A 14,950-nucleotide genomic window follows, 5' to 3' on the forward strand; every position below is an offset into this window, starting at 1 on the left:
GATCAAAGGCCGCCTTCGCCGGTGCGCTGCTAGCAAAGACGACGAAGCTGAGGCACGCCGACGGCGAATGGGCGAGCAACAGCCACCGCGGGACGACTGCAACTGCGGCATTTAATCGGATCAAAGGCGGGAAATAAGCAAGAACAATTTTTATTTGAATCATAACACCCGATATCCAAGTTGGGGACCACATATTTTTGCTGGGTCTTTCCAGTGAACTTTTTACACAGACACGGGGTGCCGCATTCAAAACACAGCTCCGTTTGCAAAATATGGGGGCCCTGAAAAGGACCGTTGAGACCGCTACCAGAACCTATAACTGACGTAACGAGCACCTGACGAGCGGTTGGCGCATAAGTCGTCTTTATGCATTTTTTTTTTATACGTGGTACAAAGTAATCTCGCCCCATATTTTTATGGCGTCAGGAACGAAGCAGCATAGAAAGAGTACCATTCAAACGACAATAATAATAATAATTAAAAACTGCCGGATCTCCGCTGGAGACTCCGAGGCACAGTGGAGTAGTCGTCACGATAAAAAATCTAAAGAAACAAAATAAATAGCCTAACGGTCGTCGGCTGCGTCATAAGGCCTCGCCAAGTGCGGAGTACAACGGTCTTGGAATACGGTATGTATTGTGCATTCGTTATTTTCTTTTCTTTTCTACCACGTCAAATTCTGACGCCAAGACTCTCTACCTCCTCCGTTCCAACGCGTTGTTTGTTATTATTTTAACAAATCAGCTTCAAATAAGGGTCGTGGCACCCAGTAGAGTAAGAAAAAGAATAAAAAAGGAATATTCCGAGCAGCCAGAGCAGCACGGCTGCTCTGGCCGCTCTTGCCAGAGCAGCTCCTCTCATCAAAGAAGACGCCGTCCGAAACTCCAACGGCTCCCTTCTTATTTTTTTATTTTTATTTACTTTGTTACTTCATTTTGTTGGGTTCGACTGCTCCCTTCTCCGTGACGATGCCAAAAAAAAACGCCAAACATACGTTTGGCGTTTTTTTTTTCTTTTTTTTGTCACGCGATGGTGTGGTCCGACAGATCAACCAATGAGTTTGTTAGAATTGTGTCACGAGGTATAAAATGGCGGATGAAATAAATATAATAAATGCAAAGAAGCGCGCAGTTCCCCTTCGGCGCTTTATTCTTCCAGAGGCGAGCATCGCAGTGCCATGGCGTTCAACTTGTGCCGTCTTCTTGGCGCCATGAAAGACCCTCTTGAAGCAATTAATTTGCTTCAGCGCGTTGGCCTGCTCCTGGCTCCTATGTTTTCGTGCGTGTCCAAAGTGCGAAGCTGCGATGACAAGCTGCAAGTCCGCGCTAGATCTGCGGATGGCCACACGGGGGGGGGGGGGGGGGGGGGGGGGGGGGGGGGGGTTGCGTGTGCGGTGCGGTGTGTGGGATGACTCGTGTAGTGCCCAAGAGGAAGCCGGTCAAAGTTCTGTCAGTTCAGTGCCGGGGCGAGGTCTCGGTACGGAGCGGTTCCTTTTTCGAAGGATCGCACGCACCTGACGCTTCTCCAACTCATGAAAATCATCCTCCGGATGCCAGAACGTACCGTGCGCCGTCATTCAGCGGGAGGCTGATATCGCAAGTAAGACAATAACTGATTGGGCGAGCCTTTGTCGGGAGGTTGTGGTAAATGCCGTCTTTGAGCATTCAGATATGATTGGTGGCGAAGGCGTGACTGTAGAACAAGACGACAGTATAATCGGTCGGCACAAGTACCATCGCGGGTATTTAAGGCCTGGCCAGTGGGTTTTCGGCGGTGTGGCGCGTTGCAGCGGGTGCTGCTTTCTTGTTCCCGTGGAGACCCGTGACGCTAAAACCCTGCAAGGGCTAATAGCCAAGTGGGTCCGCCCTGGAACAAGAATAATCACAGATTGTTGGGCTGGCTATCGCAAGCTTGCAGATGACGCTCGCTTCACGCACCTCACCGTTAACCACAAGCTGCACTTTGTCGACCCGAACACTGGTGCGCACACCAATACGGTGGAGGGCACCTGGGCCCACGTCAAAAACTCTCTTCCACCTGGACGGCGCGAGAGCCACCATTTCACTGGTCACCTTGCAAAGTTCATGTTTTGGAGGAGAGAGAAGGCGCGCGGAAACACTGATAGATTCCAGTCGTTCGTCGCCGCGGCCGCCAAAATCTAGAGCCCCGACGCAGACAGGGCGAGGATTCTGACGGCCCCGGTGACTTCGAGGGATCCGCTGCGCTGAGCCCGTCACCTGCCTGCATGCATGCATAAAGACGACTTATGCGCCAATCGCTCGTCAAGTGCTCGTTACGTCAGTTATAGGTTCTGGTAGCGGTCTCAACGGTCCTTTTCAGGGCCCCCATATTTTGCAAACGGAGCTGTGTTTTGAATGCGGCACCCTGTGTCTCTGTAAAAAGTTCACAGTAAAGACCCAGCAAAGGTATGTGGTCCCCAACTTGGATATCGGGTGTTATGATGCAAATAAAAATTGTTCTTTCTTATTTCGCGCCTGTGATCAAAATAAATGCCGCCGTTGCAGTCGTCCGGCGGTGCTGTTGCTCGCCCATTCGCCGTCGGCGTGCCTCAGCTTCGTTGTCTTTGCTAGCGGCGCACCGGCGAAGGCGGCCTTTGATCCAAAAAATGCCGCCGTTGCAGTCGTCCCGTGGTGTTGTTGCTTGCTCGATCGCCGTCGGCGTGTCTCAGCTTCGTCGTCTTTGCTAGCGGCGCACGGGCGGAGGCGGTTGATCTGACACACCGCGTTCGGCTTTGGCTAGCAGACGGCGTTCGTAAAATGGCGTCAGCTGCTGCTGCCTTCACGCGGCGGTACTGTGCGTGCTTCTATTCATTCGGTGTTCGTTGCCATGGTGACGGCGAGGAAAGCAGACGAACTTTTTGATGCGGAAGAACGCTGCGGCGCAGCGATACCAGGCGCGTTCTAAGGCCCTTGCCGCATGCTTTTCAATGGGCGGAAGGCGAACAAAAAGAGTTCGAAATAAGGACTTAACGCAGAAGGCTGCATTTCTCCAGCGCCTCATAATTTGACGAGCCTTGCACGAAAAGCATGTTTTTTTGGCCATCCCGCGTCCTGTTTTTTCTATCCGGAACATGGGTCTAAAGTATCAAACTGCCGGCTGACTATGACGTCGGGAAGAGTATACCATCGACGGAAATAAGGGGAATGAAAGAACTTTAATTTCGACGGTGTTGGCAGTGTTGCTTTGAGAGCGCAATGATTTCAGGCTTCCGCCATGCTATTTACAAACACAATCGAACTTGTTGTTCGCAAGGTAATGACGTCACAAGGGGGAAACATGGGAGGGCGCCACCAAAACATCTCGCCGCAAATTCCAAGATGTTTCGGTGGCGCCCTCTTATGGTTTCCCTCCGCGTGACGTCACGATTGGGATTTGCCATTTTCCTCGCCGTGACGTCACCAGTTATTATTCTGGCTACTTACCATCAGGTGCGACGACGAGTTCGATGGTGTGTTTAAAAAGCACAGTAGAAGCTAGGAGCCATCGCAATCCGAAACTAACACCGTCAAAGTTGAAAATCTGACAGTGCTCATATGCCCATGGTTTGGCCAATCATGGAAAGCTGACCACAGCGACGCTTTTGGCCGCGCACATCGCTAATAGAAGGTTGACTTATGCATATGCAAATCTTTGGCATTTTTCTCTTTTTTTAGAGCGCAGCTTTTAGGCACCTGTTTCCTCATATAGCGGCGTCGGCGTCGGCGTAACCGCTATATACGGGAACGGGCGCTTAATAGTCCCATAATTCAACACTGTGCGCGTTGCATTATGGGACGTCACAGACCTAAGCCCCAATTAAACTTCCCCGCTAATACCCGTGCCACGCGGGAAACCCGAATGCCATTTACAACGAATGACATTCGTGTGATCAACGAATTGGCTCGCGATCTGTCGCGCGTGGAACGCCCCTCGATCGGAGTGCCGCGCGCTGATTAGCCTATCGTTCAAATGTCATTCGTTGTAAATGGCATTCGAGTTGCCCGTGCGGCACGGGTATAAGTTTAGTGAATGAACTGAATTCGCGTGTAGGGTTTGAGACGTCCCAAATTGCAACACTCCGCGTGTTGCATTATGGGACGTCACAGGCATTTAGACCCATTAAACTTCCCCGCTCAATCTAGCGAAGAAACTGAATTGGTGTGTAGCTCTGTCTCGTCCCATAATGCGCCACTGCGCTCTTTGCATTATGGGACGTCACATGGCACGGCTTCATGAAATGCGGCTTGACGCGTGTCGCCGCCCCCAAACAGGGCCCCCACCGTACCCCCCTCCTCCTCTGTTACCTACCCTCTCGGCGTAAGCAGCGCCGCCAATCAGGGCTCTCTCAATTTTTTTTACCACGGTACATCGCAAAATCAAAATGCTCCAAGAGCCGCGCTCTCATTTCGCATTACAGAGAAGTGTAAACTTCTTTTACTTTAAATAAATAGCATTGTTTAGCTACCCCCCCTCCCCTCCCGATTTTGTGGATCTTTCTGGCCTCCTGTGCACAGTAGGTCTGCGCAGTAGATCATTTCAGCTAACTGTGCTTGCACAGTCAGCTGAACCTGACGACCTCAACGTCGTCCTAAAGGTCGTCCTAAAAGTTGCCCTAGGCCTCGTCTTGGACGTCGCCCAAGGGACATCGTCCTGAACGACGTTTTTCAGGACGTCGTCTTCGACGTCGTCTTTGAGGTCTTCCTGGAGGTTGCCCTTGAGGTCATCCTAGAGGTCGTCTTAAAGGTTGTCCTTGATGCCGCCCTAGAGGTTGTTCTAGGAGTCGTCATAGACGTCGCCCTCTAGGACGTCGTCCTTGAGGTCGTACTAGACGTCGTTCTTAACGTCGTGCTTAACGTCGTCCTTGGTCTAGTAACAAAATAGGGAGGAAGACATGACGAATGCTATCGCAATTCATAGACAACTAACACTAGTGGTTTCTGCAACCATCTTTTTGTAAGTTTGCCCAACTATCTATCTTGATGATTGGGCTTTGTTTACAAAGAAACTGGCATTTTCCCACACTGCGCACACTGCCTGCACTGCGCACGCGCAGGAACCAGATTCGCTGGAGGTGTGTGCGCATTTACCCCGCCGACGGCAGCGCCACAACAGTGCCGTGATGTCAGAACCTCTCTCGCTTACGCTCTTCCCAGCCAACTGGTAGGCACATCCGGTATGGGCGAAAGAAATAATATTAAAACACTCAACCTTTAATTAGTAAAAGAAAAATATAAGTGATTCAAAACGAGAGTCGGTGACGGATGCGCTTATATCCTGAACGTGACCTATTGGCGTGACGACGGCAAAACAATGTTTTTGCCCATAATGGGAAGTGACAATATTCAAGATGGCGGCGCCCTTGTGGAAGCGGTCCTGCCACCAATTTTATTCTTTTGTCCTCGTATCTGTTCGCGTTGCTTTTATCATGAGCGTTCCCCAACCTACCGAATTTTACATTGTTTTTTTAACGTTCGTTTTCTTTTTTACCTTGTTCTGTTCTGCGATACTAGCCTTGTATATAAAAATGATATATGTTATTTAGATAAACCTGGACAAATTAACGTGCTTGTTGCTTCATTTCCTTCGCTCTCTTTCTATTTTTGCAGAAACCAAACCGAAGCTCTTCAGTCTAGCGACTGCAATTTAAAAGTTCGTTACAGTTTTTGAAAACCAGTACAAAACCGAAGTGAATTGGACTGATATGTGGTCAAACAGACAAGAAATGAAAGACCTGTTCGGGGAAAAAAAGTAACTAAACCTCAACCTAAAGCCTCACACAATTGAACAAAAATATTGCGAGATTTATATCCTACGTACGTGTTTTGTTGGATGCCGCCCTTCCACCTTGGTGTTGTCAATGAAGGGATTCAACAAGCTGTGATCTGCAAGAGTGATATTGACACGAGGAGCTTGGGTTGCAGCTTCAAAGCACGTCATTTTTATACCTCACTCAACCCCTCCCCCCCCCCCAAAAAAAAAAAGAAAGAAAAAAAAAGAATTAAGAAAACTTTCTAATTTTAGGCTTGATAACTCTCTACGTGAGCGAATTAATCGACAGAAATAAACCAATTAAGAAGGCAGCGCTGAAAGGGAAGCTCCGGCGTAATTGTGATGCTCATTGTTTTTTTTATAAAATGTTTACAATTTACTTAATATCCACCGGTGAGTATGCCTACGGAAAATATAATCAAAGCATGAATTTTATTTCGATAAAATGAATTTGAAAATGTACGCCTACACCACCGAATGCATTGCTGCCGCTCTACTGGCAACAACGAACAGGGGCACTCGTGACGTCAGACGTATCCGAGAGCAGACGACGCTCCCTACTTCAAGGCGTTCTGCGTTCTTAGTGATGGTGAGCGTCTGTGGCTTCGCGAATTGCGTCTGGATTAGGCTGTTTGCGTCATGTGATGGAGGGTGAGGGTAATCGGCGATTGGCGGCGGGGTGCAATGGCACCACGAAGGAAATCAGCAAATTAAAATCTTATTGGTAATCGACAAGACTCTACGACGGAAGTGGTTCCGAGCACTCCGACGCGAACGCCGGCTCTTGGCGTTCGCGTCTTGCTGGGGAATAGTTCGCACCTTGTTAGCAGATTAAACCCTCCACGCCATTCTGTTCGAAGCGGCATCCGAGTCCACAGGTCGGCGGAACGTGAACACAGCCCCCATCGAAGGTTTCCTTGAAGGAGACGCCGGCGGATCGAATACCAAGTGCGAATCGTCTGATATCTGGAGCTAAAAGCCTTTGGAAATGTGCTCATTGCTTGCTTGATGAATCGTACTTCATCATTTCCCACGGACGATCGCGACAGCCTTCTGACGCTGGGCGAAACAGGCCCAAGCTGCCTATGTGATTATACACTGACGTAAAAAGGCGGTAGACCAGGAAAGTTGAAGGTTAGTTTCGATTTCGATTCTAACGTATTTCTACGATTAAAATTATTTACAAACTTTTGGGAAAAACTTTCTTGCTGCTCTAAGCTCAGTTTCCCGCGCTCTTTCAGAAAATATGTCTAGTTGAAAACGTTCAATTGACGCCGGAGCTCTCCTTTAAAGATTGACATGTGCAGCCTAGAGCCACTCGATATGGCAGCGTAGCTGCCAGAGTAGCGACACGACGCAAAATTATCTAGATACACGACGTCAGAAGCGCCTATAGTGATCTCCATTTTGGGCCTGGGAGGTTTCTATGATAACCGTACTGCTAGCGACGCCGGGCGGCAACCTTTATCTAGTTGATATCTCCATTCGTTAATTTAAAAGAGGTAAAAGACCTAAAGGACGATTTGGCCATGGCGGTACGGCACGGGCCTCTGGAGGAGCGGTGCCTGTTTCTTCTGTGAAATGAGACGATTTGCAGCATGCACAGACAAGGAGAGTGGTTTTCTGCGCCGCCGGTATGGCGGCGGCTTCGTGGGACGAACGTACCGTCCTTGTACCTTCGGAACTCCGCTCCTATGGAACAAAATCCGATTACGCCGGCCACGACAGGACGATTGCCTTGGGACATGACTGCTGCTCGACTGCCCCATAGTAAGAGAATGTATGCTTAGCACCATCATTCTTCAAAACCCAATCATTCATTCAAGATGAGATTATTTCACCGACTGGCGGGGAGCGACGTCGACGACGGTATCAACCTCGTTTTGGGCGATGAAAATTCGACAGGGTTAAACTAGGAAGGACAGCACGGTGGTCTACAGAGGATTGTTAACGCCATGAAAAGAGACGGACGCCGGATTTGAGGTGTTCTTGCTGACAGGCCAAGTGGTCGTCCGGAAGTTTACCGGCATGCAAAATGTCAATATTTTTATCTGGTGTAGCACGCACACCCGTGTTAAAGGGGCCATGAAATGGTTCTTTAACTTCTTCTTCCTTAACTTTAATCCTCAACTCAAAAGATAACAGTGGAAACACGCGGTCGTGACATGCTAGGGCACCGGTGCGATGACCCGAAGCTTCCACCGTGCTTTTTAAGCACACCATAGAACTTGTCATTCGCAAGTGCACTCATGTGCACTCATTGGTCACGAACGCGAATTCAAATATTCATCGACGAATTGATTGTTGACGAGCGCATACGTCCGAGTGACGCAGTTTTCGTTTCAAATGTGTAAGCTGGGGTCGGCTGACGTCATTTTGGCTTTTGTAGGCATTGCAAAGAGGATATTTAGAACCATACACACATGATGATAGCATCATAGCACACGGACATTAATGAGTACAAAAGGGGCCCAGCCACAGCAAATAAAAATTACACTCGTAAAAAATAATTGTCTGTAACTCGTTAATTACAAAGACAAACACACCCCTGAGCATATAAATTTAATAGTGTGTGTTGATGCATTCTTATAGAGTAGATCGTTTCATATACGTCATTTGAGCAAACACCAGCTTGTCACTTAAAAAAGGAACAAAAGAAAAAAAAAAACTCTACGATCAAATGCAAGCTATTGCAACGAGAGGACGTTTATCAAAGTCTTCAGAGCTGTGAACTCGTAAAATCGTAGATTAGTACAAAAAATTAAAGGTCGCAGGCGCTTCCTCGCTTAAAGTTGCTGTGATTATTCGGTGACCCAGGGCTGAAACAACTTCCCCTAGGCCCTACTCACAACGTATACCTTTCGTTTCGATTCTCAGAAATTCCAACATTCAAAGGGAGCTAGAAAATGCGAAAAAGTTATCCTAAACGCTATATCGTAAGATCGTTGATTAGTACAAAACGTAAAGATCGCAGGAGCTTCCTCGCTGAAAGTTAGTGGTCACGCGGTTACCTGAGGCTGAAACAACTTTCCCAAGGTCCAACATACGACGCATACAATTCACATTGATTCTCAGACATTCCAACGTTCAAACAAGGCTAGGCGTATGCGACAATTGCATGCAAAATGTCTTATCGATCCTCGAACACATCCAGGAATACGAGCACCGCTACGGCGATATGACTGATGCTGTCGCGCAGGTGCTAATATCCAGAGCGATCTTGCACAGAAAAGGTATAAAGTCACATTCTTTTAGATTTTCACGTTATACCTGCGTCAGAGAGCACGAAGAAGTCCGAAATCGTCGGCAAGCAGCGGCACATTACGACTACCGCGCACCGAACAAACTCGTATCCACCAGCTCTGGGCGCTGCCATCTTACCGGTGACATCGAGCTCTTGCGAGGTCACGTGACGAGTAGTCACTCGGTTGCTGAGGGAACCGAGCCAGCTCAGCTCGTTGCTATGGTACCGCGTGTGACCAATCACGGTGAGAGGCGGCACAGGGAAAAGCGTGGCGCTACTCTGGCAGCTACGCTGCCATATCGAGTGGCTCTAGTGCAGCCCAGATTGCGTGCGCGTGCAGACTGCGAAAATATGCATTTACGGATGAAAAAAAGAATTTATACATGTCGCTATTCGTGCGGTGGTAAGCACACTACAGTCACGTTGTCCACGCCCTTCTTGTCAGCGATAATACGAAATATGCACGTTCGTCGATAAACAGTTTATTGATTGCTTCGTTGCTTTTACAATGTACATTAGATCAATCTGAAGATATTTTCTTTCCTTTTTTTTTCATGTCAAAGGTTTTATATACAAGTCGAAGGGGGCACGGTAAAAATGGGTGATCCAAAAACAGGTTCCGGTGACCGCAGCCTTTTGTACGCTAACCTCTATGACAACGAATCGAATGCTACCCAAGCATACACCGTCACGCATACCACCATTCGCAAAGAAAGATCATCTGTAAAAGTAAGCGACGGATTCAGTCTGGGCATTGAAACTTCGGGAGGTGTGTCATTAAAAACGGTGTTTGGATTGAGTGGCAGCGTCGGCGTTAAATACAACTCGGACAACACCACGACCGACACTCAGACGAAACTCAAGACGTTTGCGGTGGCCACAGGAGTCAACGTTCCCTCCAACAGGACTGTTCGAGTGGAGTGGTTCGCCACCACCGCTGAAAGCGTACGTAATTCCTTAACGAGGGCGCTGCAGTCAGCTTTGTGTTCACTTCAGCGATTTGCACATTAGAGTGACCATGGGGGCGCTGTTGTTCAACCAATCCTTTGCATCGATATCTATCCATGCACTAAAATATTTTACACCCTTAAGGGTGTAAATCAACGTGTCCCAGGGCTAGCACACTAAAGCCGTGGTCACACCCCTTATGCATCACACAGACGACAGTCTGTATGCAGAATGGAACGCGAGTAGGCGCGAGTTTCGTGCTTCGAATGCTGCATGGCATCGAGTCAAAGGGGAAACAAGCAGAAACAAAAGCAAACGAAACCTTTCGCGCCGCGCGTCTGCGGTCATGCACTTGGCACTCGGCATTCGACCCACGGATATTGCGGCGACTCGTGTTCGCAGTTTGTCTTTTGTGTGATGTATGATGCCCGAGCCCCACTAGAGCAACAAACAAAAACAACCGACGTGGACAAGCCTCTAACCATAGCCTCCTCTATTGGCGACGTGCGCGACCGAAAGCGTCGCTGTCGTCGGCCTTCCACGATTGGCCCAAAAGCTGACTATGACGTCGGAAAGGGTATACCATCGACGGAAATAAGAGGAATGAAAGAACTTTAATTTCGACGGTGTTGGCAGTGTTGCTTTGAGAGCGCAATGAGTTCAGGCTTCCACCATGCTGTTTACAAACACCATCGAACTTGTTGTTCGCAAGGTAATGACGTCACAAGGGGGAACCATGGGAGGGCGCCACCAAAACATCTCGCCGCTAATACTGACAAAGCTTGGCAGATCGCCACGAGACGCGGTATAGCGGCGAGATGTTTTGGTGGCGCCCTCCTATGGTTCCCCCTTGTGACATCATAACCTTGCAAACAACAAGTTTGATGGTGTTTGTAAATAGCATGGTGGAAGCTTGAAATCATTGCACTCTCGAAGGAACACTTCCGACGCCGTCAAAATTAAAGTTCTTTCATTCCTCTTATTTCGTCAATGATAAATCCCCTTTCCTACGTCATACTCAGCGTTCGGCCAATCGTGGTAGGCCGACCACAGCGACGCTTTCGGTCGCGCACGGGGCTAATAGAGCGGCAGACAAAAGTCATGTAACGGGCGCCCCGCTCAGGCGAGACGCCGAAACACCTGCACCGAGTGGTGGAATGTTTGCTCGTGCTTACGTGGGGCAGAAGCTGGGGACACTAGAACACAATGAAAGTTCTGTAGCGGATAGAGTAACACTGGACAAATTTACTGTATGCAGCGAATGGACGCTCGTTCCTGCGGTACATGAGCGTTCAGTAAGTGCAACTTGTGTACACCCGTGAGCGATATGAAGGTGAACAGCCCTCTTGTTTTTGACGCTCCTGCAAGTTTTGGAACAAGCTCTGTTCCAGAAGAGGGCTAGAATGCAAAGTTCAGACCCCAAGCCACGTACCATTTCAGACATTGAGAGTTAATATAGCTTTAGGGAGCCGTAAAACAGGCAAGAAACCGGGTAAGCTGTTCACCTTCATATTGCCGGCGGGTGTACTTCGTTCATTGTGGTTGGTTCGAGGTAATGAATTGTGGACGGGGTTGAATGATAGAACGGCCATTTCAGATGTGAATCATGTCATTACAGAGAGTGACAATGTTAGAGGGAGCAGCCGATGAGCTTAACACATCATCGCGTGACAACTTTCTATTTTTTGCTACGTTAATTTCCTTCGGTCTTTTTCGCTCGTATTCTTCAAGCGTGTTTTTTTCGGTGTGAGATAATAACTCGGTGACTTGTAACTAAACTCTGTGACGGCAAGGTAACCGGTGCGTCGTTCCATAGCCTCCTCTATAGTGACAAAGTCTGGCAAATCTTCACGTGACGCGGCCGCTGAATGTGAAAAGGTAGAGTGGGCGACAAAACTCATGTAACGGGCGCCCCGCTACGGCGAGAAACCGAAACACACTTATCCCGAACGATGGAATGTCCGCTCGCGTTCCTCGCCGCTTCTTTTCTCGTCGGGTTTGAAAGCAATGTTTTGTGTCCTCGCTGCTGCATAAACTGTGCGCTGGACGCCCAGGTTCCCCGAGAAATGCTCTGTGCTACCAGATCCTCGTGCTCCAAATCTGCAACCGGGCACTTTATGGCTCCGTTGTCAAACTGCGAGGCTCTGCGAGTATAGGGGAGGCTATGACCGTATTGACCCTACTGCCGATGCTCCGGTAACGAAACCCATCGCAATCTACACAATACGCCTCACGCGGGCCGCTCTGGTTCCAACACTACCCTGTATTCCAGTACACTGTATCGTTACTGCATGACATACTTTAAAGACAACAGGCTAGCTGTCTCACTGGACTGGCTCTACAGCCTAAACCACTACAGCCTAAACCACTGTTGCCGCACCTCAAAGTCACACCTACCTTACGCTCTGCAAACTCGAACGTCAAGTCTGAATTTGCCACTCGGTTGCTTCATTTCATCTTCGCTGCAATGGTTTTTAATTTTTGCTGACTGAGAAAGCGACGAACATGATGTCGCAATCAAGGATTTGTTTAAAGCTTAAATGAACGCGGAGGCTTGCCCTTGTAGTCTATCGGGCGAACGCCTCCGCGTAGCCCGACTAACGTTCGAGTATATGCTGGGATTCGGCATCATTCGACCATCGAAGAGTTCCTGCGGCGTACGCATAGCCATCTGCATGCTAAACGACTGTGCAATTTTATTTGTATGCCATAGCATAACATAAAAACTTGCATTGTTATTCCACTGCATATTTTTAACTACAATTCGAATACCTTCAGTGAAGCAATTAATCGAAACCCAAAAAATAAACTCGAACTTTTATGCACGAAACCTACGTCTATTGCATAGAAAAAATGCTTGCGTACGACTGGCGCACTATAGATAATGCTTGCAGGCGACGCCATCGCTCCGGGCGGGTGGACATTTGTACACGTTATTTCCAAGAAAACATACTTCCTGTCGTTCTAAATGTAGGCCATAAAATGTACGCACTTAGGAGCGAGACCACCACAATGGCGGTTGATGTGACGTCAGCGCAAGCCCTAGAAAAAAAAACAGGCTTGTCGAGAGATGCAGACATTTTAAAAGGATGCATTTAATTGCTTACGGAAGCTTTTACCGACTCTCATACTCCTTCTTGACCTTTTTACGATATTGATTGGACCTGCGATTTTACCATCAGTGGATACTTTGCCATAGGGCTCAAGGAAAAATTTCAAGGCACCTACGTGCTCATCCTTCCAGCGTATTACTTCGCCCTTGCCAACAACGAAATGGAAATAGTAGGCCCTCGGCACGCGCGCTTCGTGGCTAAAGGTGTGTTTAGAAAGGTCTTTGTGCCGGGATCTGACATCTACACGAATGATGTGACGGAAACGCTGAAGAAAAGAGAGGTGATTGTTTCTGGAAGGTCACGGATTGCTGGTGAATTTTAAGAAAGAGTCTGGCGATAACGAACGTTCCTCCTTAGAGATATTAAAGGAAAAAAAATTATGTCGCCTTTTTTTATTGTGTAAAGGTCAAAGGTGTTATGGTTACCGCACAGAGATACCAGTGTTTGGTCGAAAAGACATTTAAACATTGATTAAAACAAATAAAACGATTTCTAAATTGCACTTGGTTGACGTTCCTCAAGCTACTTAGTATGTCGTTATGCCAATTGTGGTAGCCACTGGCTTCCGAGCAGTGCTAAACCGCGGACGTGACGGCCGGAGTTTGGCGCCTGGGCGTTTCCTTTGTGGTAGGGAAGGTTCGCCACCCTTCTGGCCTATTCTGTCGCACTCCTCCACGTGGCTCTCGTTTCAGGCCCGGGAGCAGTCGGGTGTTCCCTTCACTAAGTTGACGGTCGTCTGCGGAGATCTATGGATTGAGCTCCTGCGATGGGTCAAGTCGTGGCGTGAGCTCGTCCGACCGCCGATGTCTCTGCTTACGGTTCCCCTGCCTCAGGTCGGAGAGCGCGGCGAGCGCTTATCCGTTGATTGCTCCGCTGCGTTTCATTTTGGAGTCCCTTGCTTACTAATAAGCTATGCTGGACACCGAGATCGTTGTTGTTGGCACGGAGTTGACGAACCCGGCGTGGCGTCCAATGTCTCTTTCCCAACGGCCGAGGGCTACCCCTGCTGGTAGCCCTCGGCCGCGGTGATGAACCCGGCATGGCGTCCAATGTGTCTTTCCCGACGGCCGAAAGCTACCCTTGCTGGTAGCCCTCGGCCGCGGTGATGAACCCGGCGTGGCGTCCAATGTGTCTTTCCCAACGGCCGAGGGCTACCCTTGCTGGTAGCCCTCGGCCGCGGTGATGAACCCGGCGTGGCGTCCAATGTGCCCTTCCCAACGGCCGAGAGCTACCCTTGCTGGTAGCCCTCGGCCGCGCGGTGGGACGGGCATGGGGTTCCCTTTGACCACCGGCCCCCGAACGTAAAGGTAGGTGATCCACACCCGAAAGAAAGACATCTTCCAAAAATACCTGCCCGCAACACTTCGCACGTAGCATTATGGGACGTCTGTGGTCACGGAGAGGAGTGGCATGGTTTCAGGTTCTACTGCCCCATTGACGGAGTAATGCATCTCAGCACTGCATACAAATAAAGTCCGCCCTCGCTGGTATTTTAATCTAATGCCCCTGAATAAGAAAGGTACCGACATCTTCTGCCTCCTACTCTGACGCGCTCACCTTTTATTTTTATGCTTTGCTCATTTACACCCGCGCGTAGAGTGCCTTCATACACACCCTACCCGCGCGTCGACTGTAGCGCCGCCTGAATCGCTCCAAGATAGCAGACGGCCTTCCTATACTTGCTTTATACTTGAGTCAGAGCGCAGTCAAAGGCTGAAAGACACGCAAATACATACGCACAGGCTAAAAGCGCACTGTCACGGTCTACCAGCCGCGAAGGATGTTTTCAAAGAAAGACAATGTAAGCCTTCACGTTGCACAGTCGGCGTTATTTGATTGGCGACATGAGCTCACAGCATGCACTGCACTTCGACAG

At 49.0% G+C, this 14,950-nt stretch overlaps 1 pseudogene; it reads left to right on the forward strand.

Annotated features, from left to right (window-relative positions):
• The window catches only part of LOC115327738, a 35,779-nt pseudogene extending 22,383 nt beyond the window's left edge, over nucleotides 1-13,396 (forward strand).
• Nucleotides 13,397-14,950: the final 1,554 nt, after the last annotated feature.

The sequence above is a fragment of the Ixodes scapularis genome, unplaced genomic scaffold, assembly GCF_016920785.2.
Source record: "Ixodes scapularis isolate PalLabHiFi unplaced genomic scaffold, ASM1692078v2 PGA_scaffold13__105_contigs__length_92229423, whole genome shotgun sequence".
In the NCBI taxonomy this organism is placed as follows: Eukaryota; Metazoa; Arthropoda; class Arachnida; order Ixodida; family Ixodidae; genus Ixodes; species Ixodes scapularis.